We start from the raw sequence: 11,272 nt of genomic DNA, 5'->3' as shown, positions 1-11,272 counted from the left end.
AGTCACCCGGCTGGCTTTCATGCTTAAGGCGGGACTAGAACTCATTGTCTCCTGGTGATTGGCCCAAAGTCACCCGGCTGGCTTTCATGCTTAAGGCGGGACTCGAAGTCACCGTCTCCTGGTGATTGGCCCAAAGTCATCCAGTTCGCTTCCATACTTAACGTGGAACTAGAAGTCCCTATCACCTGGTGACTGGGTCAAAGTCCTCCAGCTGGCTTTCGTACCTAAGGCGGGCCTCGAACTCACCGTCTCCTGGTGATTGGCCCAAAGTCATCCAGTTCGCTTCCATACTTAACGTGGAACTAGAAGTCCCTATCACCTGGTGACTGGGTCAAAGTCCTCCAGCTGGCTTTCGTACCTAAGGCGGGCCTCGAACTCACCGTCTCCTGGTGATTGGCCCAAAGTCATCCAGTTCGCTTCCATACTTAACGTGGAACTAGAAGTCTCTATCACCTGGTGACTGGGTCAAAGTCCTCCAGCTGGCTTTCGTACCTAAGGCGGGCCTCGAACTCACCGTCTCCTGGTGATTGGCCCAAAGTCATCCAGTTCGCTTCCATACTTAACGTGGAACTAGAAGTCCCTATCACCTGGTGACTGGGTCAAAGTCCTCCAGCTGGCTTTCGTACCTAAGGCGGGCCTTGAACTCACCGTCTCCTGGTGATTGGCCCAAAGTCATCCAGTTCGCTTCCATACTTAACGTGGAACTAGAAGTCCCTATCACCTGGTGACTGGGTCAAAGTCCTCCAGCTGGCTTTCGTACCTAAGGCGGGACTCGAACTCACCGTCTCTTGGTGATTGGCCAAAACTCACCTATGGTTTTCCTGCCTAAGGCTGCACTATAACTCACCACCCAGTCACCTAACTGGGTCTAGTGTCTAAGGTGGGACTAGAACTCACCGTCTCCTGGTGATTGGCCCAAAGTCACCCAGCTGGCTTTCATGCTTAAGGCGGGACTCGAACTCACCGTCTCCTGGTGATTGGCCCAAAGTCATCCAGTTCGCTTCCATACTTAACGTGGAACTAGACGTCCCCATCGCCTGGTGACTGGGCCAAAGTCCTCCAGCTGGCTTTCGTACCTAAGGTGGGACTCGAACTCACCGTCTCCTGGTGATTGGCCCAAAGTCATCCAGTTCGCTTCCATACTTAACGTGGAACTAGAAGTCCCTATCGCCTGGCGACTGGGTCAAAGTCCTCCAGCTGGCTTTCGTACCTAAGGCGGGCCTCGAACTCACCGTCTCCTGGTGATTGGCCCAAAGTCATCCCGATCGCTTCCATACTTAACGTGGAACTAGAAGTCCCTATCACCTGGTGACTGGGTCAAAGTCCTCCAGCTGGCTTTCGTACCTAAGGCGGGACTCGAACTCACCGTCTCTTGGTGATTGGCCAAAACTCACCTATGGTTTTCCTGCCTAAGGCTGCACTATAACTCAACGCCCAGTCACCTAACTGGGTCTAGTGTCTAAGGTGGGACTAGAACTCACCGTCTCCTGGTGATTGGCCCAAAGTCCTCCAGCTGGCTTTCGTACCTAAGGTGGGACTCGAACTCACCGTCTCCTGGTGATTGGCCCAAAGTCATCCAGTTCGCTTCCATACTTAACGTGGAACTAGAAGTCCCTATCACCTGGTGACTGGGTCAAAGTCCTCCAGCTGGCTTTCGTACCTAAGGCGGGCCTCGAACTCACCGTCTCCTGGTGATTGGCAGAAAGTCATCCCGTTCGCTTCCATACTTAACGTGGAACTAGAAGTCCCTATCACCTGGTGACTGGGTCAAAGTCCTCCAGCTGGCTTTCGTACCTAAGGCGGGACTCGAACTCACCGTCTCTTGGTGATTGGCCAAAACTCACCTATGGTTTTCCTGCCTAAGGCTGCACTATAACTCACCGCCCAGTCACCTAACTGGGTCTAGTGTCTAAGGTGGGACTAGAACTCACCGTCTCCTGGTGATTGGCCCAAAGTCACCCAGCTGGCTTTCATGCTTAAGGCGGGACTCGAACTCACCGTCTCCTGGTGATTGGCCCAAAGTCATCCAGTTCGCTTCCATACTTAACGTGGAACTAGACGTCCCCGTCGCCTGGTGACTGGGCCAAAGTCCTCCAGCTGGCTTTCGTACCTAAGGTGGGACTCGAACTCACCGTCTCCTGGTGATTGGCCCAAAGTCATCCAGTTCGCTTCCATACTTAACGTGGAACTAGAAGTCCCTATCGCCTGGTGACTGGGTCAAAGTCCTCCAGCTGGCTTTCGTACCTAAGGTGGGACTCGAACTCACCGTCTCCTGGTGATTGGCCCAAAGTCATCCAGTTCGCTTCCATACTTAACGTGGAACTAGAAGTCCCTATCACCTGGTGACTGGGTCAAAGTCCTCCAGCTGGCTTTCGTACCTAAGGCGGGCCTCGAACTCACCGTCTCCTGGTGATTGGCCCAAAGTCATCCAGTTCGCTTCCATACTTAACGTGGAACTAGAAGTCCCTATCACCTGGTGACTGGGTCAAAGTCCTCCAGCTGGCTTTCGTACCTAAGGCGGGCCTCGAACTCACCGTCTCCTGGTGATTGGCCCAAAGTCATCCAGTTCGCTTCCATACTTAACGTGGAACTAGAAGTCCCTATCACCTGGTGACTGGGTCAAAGTCCTCCAGCTGGCTTTCGTACCTAAGGCGGGCCTCGAACTCACCGTCTCCTGGTGATTGGCCCAAAGTCATCCAGTTCGCTTCCATACTTAACGTGGAACTAGAAGTCCCTATCACCTGGTGACTGGGTCAAAGTCCTCCAGCTGGCTTTCGTACCTAAGGCGGGACTCGAACTCACCGTCTCTTGGTGATTGGCCAAAACTCACCTATGGTTTTCCTGCCTAAGGCTGCACTATAACTCACCACCCAGTCACCTAACTGGGTCTAGTGTCTAAGGTGGGACTAGAACTCACCGTCTCCTGGTGATTGGCCCAAAGTCACCCAGCTGGCTTTCATGCTTAAGGCGGGACTCGAACTCACCGTCTCCTGGTGATTGGCCCAAAGTCATCCAGTTCGCTTCCATACTTAACGTGGAACTAGACGTCCCCATCGCCTGGTGACTGGGCCAAAGTCCTCCAGCTGGCTTTCGTACCTAAGGTGGGACTCGAACTCACCGTCTCCTGGTGATTGGCCCAAAGTCATCCAGTTCGCTTCCATACTTAACGTGGAACTAGAAGTCCCTATCGCCTGGCGACTGGGTCAAAGTCCTCCAGCTGGCTTTCGTACCTAAGGCGGGCCTCGAACTCACCGTCTCCTGGTGATTGGCCCAAAGTCATCCCGATCGCTTCCATACTTAACGTGGAACTAGAAGTCCCTATCACCTGGTGACTGGGTCAAAGTCCTCCAGCTGGCTTTCGTACCTAAGGCGGGACTCGAACTCACCGTCTCTTGGTGATTGGCCAAAACTCACCTATGGTTTTCCTGCCTAAGGCTGCACTATAACTCAACGCCCAGTCACCTAACTGGGTCTAGTGTCTAAGATGGGACTAGAACTCACCGTCTCCTGGTGATTGGCCCAAAGTCCTCCAGCTGGCTTTCGTACCTAAGGTGGGACTCGAACTCACCGTCTCCTGGTGATTGGCCCAAAGTCATCCAGTTCGCTTCCATACTTAACGTGGAACTAGAAGTCCCTATCACCTGGTGACTGGGTCAAAGTCCTCCAGCTGGCTTTCGTACCTAAGGCGGGCCTCGAACTCACCGTCTCCTGGTGATTGGCCCAAAGTCATCCCGTTCGCTTCCATACTTAACGTGGAACTAGAAGTCCCTATCACCTGGTGACTGGGTCAAAGTCCTCCAGCTGGCTTTCGTACCTAAGGCGGGACTCGAACTCACCGTCTCTTGGTGATTGGCCAAAACTCACCTATGGTTTTCCTGCCTAAGGCTGCACTATAACTCACCGCCCAGTCACCTAACTGGGTCTAGTGTCTAAGGTGGGACTAGAACTCACCGTCTCCTGGTGATTGGCCCAAAGTCACCCAGCTGGCTTTCATGCTTAAGGCGGGACTCGAACTCACCGTCTCCTGGTGATTGGCCCAAAGTCATCCAGTTCGCTTCCATACTTAACGTGGAACTAGACGTCCCCGTCGCCTGGTGACTGGGCCAAAGTCCTCCAGCTGGCTTTCGTACCTAAGGTGGGACTCGAACTCACCGTCTCCTGGTGATTGGCCCAAAGTCATCCAGTTCGCTTCCATACTTAACGTGGAACTAGACGTCCCTATCGCCTGGTGACTGGGTCAAAGTCCTCCAGCTGGCTTTCGTACCTAAGGTGGGACTCGAACTCACCGTCTCCTGGTGATTGGCCCAAAGTCATCCAGTTCGCTTCTATACTTAACGTGGAACTAGAAGTCCCTATCACCTGGTGACTGGGTCAAAGTCCTCCAGCTGGCTTTCGTACCTAAGGCGGGCCTCGAACTCACCGTCTCCTGGTGATTGGCCCAAAGTCATCCAGTTCGCTTCCATACTTAACGTGGAACTAGAAGTCCCTATCGCCTGGTGACTGGGTCAAAGTCCTCCAGCTGGCTTTCGTACCTAAGGTGGGACTCGAACTCACCGTCTCTTGGTGATTGGCCAAAACTCACCTATGGTTTTCCTGCCTAAGGCTGCACTATAACTCACCGCCCAGTCACCTAACTGGGTCTAGTGTCTAAGGTGGGACTAGAACTCACCGTCACCCGGTGATTGGCTCAAAGTCACTCAGCCGGCTTTCGTGCCTAAGGCGGGACTAGAACTCACTGTCTCCCGGTGATTGGCCCAAAGTCACCCAGCTGGCTTTCATGCCTTAAGGTGGGACTAGAACTCACCATCACCCGGTGATTGGCTCAAAGTCAATCAGCCGGCTTTCGTGCCTAAGGCCGGATTAGAACTCACCGTCTCCCGGTGATTGGCCCAAAGTCACCCAGCTGGCTTTCGTGCCTTAAGGTGGGACTACAACTCACCATCACCCGGTGATTGGCTCAAAGTCACTCAGCCGGCTTTCGTGCCTAAGGCGGGACTAGAACTCACTGTCTCCCGGTGATTGGCCCAAAGTCACCAAGCTGGCCTTCATGCCTGAGGTGGAACTAGAACTGAATCTCCCAGTGATTGGTCCAAAGTCACCCAGTTAGGTTTGATGCCTAAGGCAGTACTAGAACTCACCATCTCCTGGTGATTGGCCCAAAGTCACCCAGTTGGCTTTCCTGCCTAAGGCGGGACTAGAACTCACCGTCTCCCGGTGATTGGCCCAAAGTCACCCAGCTGGCTTTCCTGCCTAAGGCGGGACTAGAACTCACCATCTCCCGGTGATTGGCCCAAAGTCACCCAGCTGGCTTTCATGCCTAAGGCGGGCCTAGAACTCACCGTCTCCCGGTGATTGGCCCAAAGTCACCCAGTTAGGTTTAATGCCTAAGGCGGGCCTAGAACTCACCGTCTCCCGGTGATTGGCCCAAAGTCACCCAGCTGGCTTTCGTGCCTTAAGGTGGGACTAGAACTCACCATCACCCGGTGATTGGCCCAAAGTCACCCAGCTGGCTTTCATGCCTGAGGTGGAACTAGAACTCAATCTCCCAGTGAACTGGTCCAAAGTCACCCAGTTAGGTTTGATGCCTAAGGCGGGACTAGAACTCACCAATTGATTGGCCCAAAGTCACCCAGCTGGCTTTTGTGCCTTAAGGTGGGACTAGAACTCACCATCACCCGGTGATTGGCCCAAAGTCACCCAGTTAGGTTTAATGCCTAAGGCGGGACTAGAACTCACCGTCTCCCGGTGATTGGCCCAAAGTCACCCAGTTAGGTTTAATGCCTAAGGCGGGACTAGAACTCCTAGTCTCCTGGTGATTGGCCCAAAGTCACCCAGCTGGCTTTCATGCCTAAGGCTGGACTAGAACTCACCGTCTCCTGGTGATTGTCCCAAAGTCACCCAGCAGGCTTTCACGCCTAAGGTGGGACTAGAACTCAATCTCCCAGTGATTGGTCCAAAGTCACCCAGTTAGGTTTGATGCCTAAGGCGGGAGTAGAACTCACCAATTGATTGGCCCAAAGTCATCCAGCTGGCTTTTGTGCCTTAAGGTGGGACTAGAACTCACCGTCTCCCGGTGATTGGCCCAAAGCCACCCAGCTGCCTTTCCTGCCTCAGGCGGGACTGGAACTCACCGTCTCACAGTGATTGGCCCAAGCTCACCGATGGCTTTCCAGCCTAAGGCTGCGCTACAACTCCCCCGCCGCCTGGTTTCTAGCCTGGCGCCTTCACCGCTAGACCACCCTGTCCCTTTAGCCCCGCCCACCCCCCCCCAAAAAAAACCCCATAGGAAACATCACAATCTCCAACTAGGCAACACATCCGGCAGAAGAAATACAGACAACAACGAGAAGATTCCCCCTTTCCCATCTTGACTCCCTTCCTCACGATAGCCCATTAAAATTCTGCTTTGGGGGGGAGGAGTGTCCCCAAGGCCCCCCTCCCAGGACTACAAAGCCCAGCAAAAATTCACACACACACCCCGGCATTTCCCCCAAAGGGGGCTGCTTCTTTGGGATTATTTGGAAGGGGTCCGCGATGTCATCCATCCTGCCCCCCCCGGGAGGAGAAAAGCAGCCAGGATAGGGAGGTCAGCCGCCCCCCACCCACCCAAGAACCTCCCTCTGGGCCTGAACTACACTACCCATCATCCCCAAGGGGGACAAGCCGGGCCCCTGCTAGGCCTTTAGGGCCACCCCCCCCCCCACTTTCGGGGAGCCAGCCGCCACCCCCACCCCCACCCCCAAGTCGAGGGTGGGGCAAAACTGCAACTCCCATCATCCCCAACTGGGCCCGGCCGAGCCTCGCTAGGCCTTTACAATCCCCCCCCCGCCCCGACTTTTGGGGAGCCAGAAAACCCCCTCCCCCCAACTTGAGAAGGAGGTTCCTTCGGGGACAGAACTACAGCTCCCATCGTCCCCAGCTGGGCCAGGCCAGGCCCCATTAGGCCCCGTCAGTCGAGGCAGGGGGGGCGGAACTACCGCTCCCATCATCCCCAGCTGGGCCAGGCCAGGCCCTGCTAGGGCACAGTCGAGGCAGGGGGGCCGGAACTACCGCTCCCATCATCCCCAGCTGGGCCAAGCCAGGCCCTGCTAGGGCACAGTCGAGTCAGGGGGCCGGAACTACCGCTCCCATCATCCCCAGATGGGCCACGCCAGGCCTTACTAGGCCTCAATCGAAGTGGGGGGGCGGAACTACCGCTCCCATCATCCCCAGGTGGGCTAAGCCAGGCCCTGCTATGGCACAGTTGAGTCAGGGCGGCCGGAACTACCGCTCCCATCATCCCCAGCTGGGCCACGCCAGGCCCTGCTAGGGCACAGTCGAGTCAGGGGGGCCGGAACTACCGCTCCCATCATCCCCAGCCGGGCCAAGCCAGGCCCTGCTAGCCCTCAGTCGAGGCAGGGGGGGCCGGAATGACCGCTCCCATCATCCCCAGCTGAGGAACTACAGCTTCCATCATCCCCAGCCGGGGCCAAGCCAGGCCCTGCTAGGCCTCAGTCGAGTCAGGGGCAGGGGGGGCCGGAATGACCGCTCCCATCATCCCCAGCTGAGGAACTACAGCTCCCATCATCCCCAGCTGGGCCACGCCAGGCCTTGCTAGGGCACAGTCGAGTCAGGGGGGCCGGAACTACCGCTCCCATCATCCCCAGCTGGGCCAAGCCAGGCCCTGCTAGCCCTCAGTCGAGGCAGGGGGGGCCGGAACGACCGCTCCCATCATCCCCAGCTGAGGAACTACAGCGCCCATCATCCCCAGCCGGGGCCAAGCCAGGCCCTGCTAGGCCTCAGTCGAGTCAGGGGGGCCGGAACTACCGCTCCCATCATCCCCAGGTGGGCTAAGCCAGGCCCTGCTAGGGCACAGTCGAGGCAGGGGGGGCCGGAACGACCGCTCCCATCATCCCCAGCTGAGGAACTACAGCTCCCATCATCCCCAGCCGGGGCCAAGCCAGGCCCTGCTAGGCCTCAGTCGAGTCAGGGGGGCCGGAACGACCGCTCCCATCATCCCCAGCTGAGGAACTACAGCTCCCATCATGCCCGGCGGGGCCCAGCCAGGCCTCAGTCCAGGAACTACACCTCCCATCATTCCCCAGCCGGGCCCTGCTAGGCCGCAGTCTTGGCGGGAGGGCGGGGGGGGGGGCGCCCGGAACTACACCTCCCATCATCCCCTGCTGGGCCTTCGGGACCCCTCCCCTTCCCCCCCCCACTTTGGAGGGACCCCCGCGGCCCCACCCTCACCCCGGGGGGGGGGGTTTCCCCGGTGGGGGTCAAAGGTCAGCCAAAGGGTGGGGGCGGTCCCCTCTCGGAGTGGGCGGGGCCTCTCCCCCTCCCCCCCCCAAGAGCGACCCCCCCTCCCTCCCTCCCACTCAGCCCGGCCTTTGTTCCCCAGCGAGGAGAAGGGAGGGGGGAACGGCGCCCCGCCCCTCCCAGCCAGGCTCCGCCCCCTCCGCCTGCGGCCCGCCGGGGGGGGCGTTTCTGGAGGGGGGGGCGACGGCGGCGACGGGCGAGGAGGGGAGGGGGGAAAAAGAAGTCGCGCTACCCACCGGAGGCGTCTCTGGCGAGCGGGCGAGCGGCGAGCGGCGCGCATGCGCGAGGCGGGCCGGCCCTTTCGACGCTCGCGGGAGGGAGGGAGGGAAGGCGGGCGGGGGCGGAGGAGCCGGCGGAAGCGCATGCGCGCGGCCGAGCAAGCAGCCTTCCGGCTTGGTCGGCGTCGCCACAGCTCCCCCTGCGGCGGGAGGAGCGAGCGCAGGCTGGGGAGAGCCGCGCCGCCTGCGCGGCGGAAGGCGGAAAGCGGAAGCTGGGGGGGGGGGAAGAAATTAAAACAGCTGAAGCCACTTCCGGCTGGCATCTCTTTGCCCACCCCTTTGCATGAAAGACGCCCCCTCTCGGAGGGGAGGGGGGACAGCATCCTGGCCTAGCCAGCCTGCAAAAAAGCCCCCTGCACCTTTCCTAATGTATACTCCTCGACTTACAGCCGTCCATTTAGCGACCAAAGTTACAACCGCCTGGGTCTCCTTACTTAGTAGCCAACCATCTGTGCCTCGACTTACAACGGCTCATTTAGTGACCCTTTAAAGCGAGGGGGGGGTCTTCAAACTTGGCGCTTTTCTGACTTGTGGACTTCAACTCCCAGAATTCCTCAGCCAGCGCACCTGGCTGAGGAATTCTGGGAGTTGAAGTCCCCCAAGTCACAAAAGGGCCCAGTTGGAAGACACCTGTCTTAAAGCATCCCGGCTGAGGAATTCTGGGAGTTGAAGTCCCACAAGTCACAAAAGGGCCCAGTTGGAAGAGCCCTGTCTTAAAGCATCCCGACTGAGGAATTCCGGGAGTTGAAGTCCTCCAAGTCCCAAAAGGGCCCAGTTGGAAGACCTCTGTCTTAAAGCGTCCCGGCTGAGGAATTCTGGGAGTTGAAGTCCCGCAAGTCATAAAAGGGCCAAGTTTGAAGACACCCCCCCCACCCCACCCCCAGCTTTGAAGTCACCATGGCACTTCAAATAAGTGACTTGGGATCCTGTTTCACACTTAACGACCGTCATAGCAGCCCCAGGGGTCATGTGATCGAAAACCCGGAAATATGAAAATGGCAGAATGTTATCTTTCTTCTAAGGATCTTCAAGAGGCAGAAAAGCATGCCCGTTTTTTTCTTCATAGCCCCAGGTCTCCCTCCTCCGAGCAGAAACCAGCTCTGTAGAAATGCCGATGTGATCATCCATTCAGGAAGGCTGGAGGCCTCCAGCTAGATGCTTAGGAAGACGGTAAAGGTAAAGGTTCCCCCGCACATGCGTGCTAGTCGTTTCCGACTCTAGGGGCCGGTGCTCATCTCCGTTTCAAAGCCGAAGAGCCGGCGCTTGTCCGAGGACGTCTCCGTGGTCATGTGGCCGGCATGACTAGACGCCAAAGGCGCACGGAACGCTGTTACCTTCCCACCGGAGCGGTCCCTATTTTTCTACTTGCATTTTTACGTGCTTTCGAACTGCTAGGTTGGCAGAAGTTAGGAAGACAAAGACACCTCAAATCTACATACCCCACCCAAACTCTTAAGACCGGACATAATAGGAACGACCCACCGATGCCAAAGGGGCAGACTCCGACTCCGGTCCAAGTCCACAACCGAGGAAATACGAAGCCTCAAACGGGAAGAGGAAAGAACCGCAAGAAGAGAGTGGGTGTATCGAATGCTGAAATGGGAGCAAATCTTGCTTATTGAACCTGTAATCTTTGGAAATTACAATGAAAATAAGAAGATTACACTGTATGTGTTCTGTACCAGCCTGCTACCGGCCCTGCAGAAAAGGCAGGGACAACCCCTTTTACAAGAAGGCAAGAGGCTGGAATTACGCCTGCCAAATTTATTACCACAAAAACAAACAAACAAACCAAGAAACAGGAGCTTTAAGAAACATGAACTATCCAAGCGGTTGCCTTCAGCAAACCAGCCCTCCCCACACATTCCCCTTATATAGAGTTCAGGGTGTGGCTTCTCTCTGCCTCCTTCCGAGAAGCCCCATTGCCTTCCTCTGTTTACTCCTAATTGACTGCCTCCTGCGTCGGGCGTCCTTGAACAGGGCCAGCTGTGGGTCATCTTCATCCACGCTGTCAGGCTCACACAGCTGGGTCTCCGTGGTGACCAAGTGGGAGGGGCCTGGCTGAGGGCTCTCATCAGCAAGATCTTCAACCCCCTCAGCAAGGTCTTCAACACCCCCCTCCTCCTCCTCTGAGTCGTCCGACCCAACTGCGGAACCCACAGGCTGACCCTGAATCACAACAGTATGGCTTAATCTTGTTGATACGGAAGTGAGACAGACAAGATGCTTTATCTGGAACACGAGAGGTTGGGGAGGGGGAATCGGGGTAAAGGGAAGTGGGGTCATGTAAAAATTGGGAAACGATACATGTTAAAAACGTCTCATTTCCACGTTAATGCAAAACTAAAGCTGGAACAAATGTAAAAGGTTATTATTGATGGCCCAACGGTAAAAGGTAAAGTTTTCCCCGCACATGCGTGCTACTTGTTTCCAACTCCAGGGGCTGGTGCTCATCTCCGTTTCAAAGCCGAAGAGCTGGCGCTTGTCCGAGGACGTCTCCGTGATCATGTGGCCGGCACGACTAAGACGCCAAAGGCGCATGGAACGCTGTTACCTTCCCACCGTAGTGGTCCCTATTTTTCTACTTGCATTTTTACGTGCTTTCGAACTGCTAGGTTGGCAGAAGCTGGGACGAGGAACAGGCGCTCGCTCTGTTACGCGGCACTCGGGATTCGACCCGCCAAACTGCCGACCTT

The 11,272-nt window shown here is 56.7% G+C and overlaps 1 protein-coding gene across 2 annotated transcripts in view; it reads right to left on the bottom strand.

Annotated features, from left to right (window-relative positions):
- The window catches only part of LOC308678070 (zinc finger protein 783-like), a 35,789-nt gene extending 27,204 nt beyond the window's left edge, over window positions 1-8,585 (bottom strand). The window contains exon 1 of one of the 2 annotated variants that reach the window (XM_081344901.1): window positions 8,535-8,585. The gene's annotated coding sequence lies outside the window, so the exon portion shown is untranslated. Of the gene's footprint in view, window positions 347-8,534 lie in introns of those variants that run through there. The other variant, XM_081344900.1, reaches the window with a different exon arrangement.
- Between the last annotated feature and the right edge of the window lie 2,687 nt (window positions 8,586-11,272).

This window comes from Vipera berus, assembly GCF_964194415.1.
Source record: "Vipera berus genome assembly, chromosome: Z".
In the NCBI taxonomy this organism is placed as follows: Eukaryota; Metazoa; Chordata; class Lepidosauria; order Squamata; family Viperidae; genus Vipera; species Vipera berus.
The sequence above is the reverse complement of the archived record's forward strand: the minus strand, read 5'-3'. Positions and strand labels throughout refer to the sequence as shown.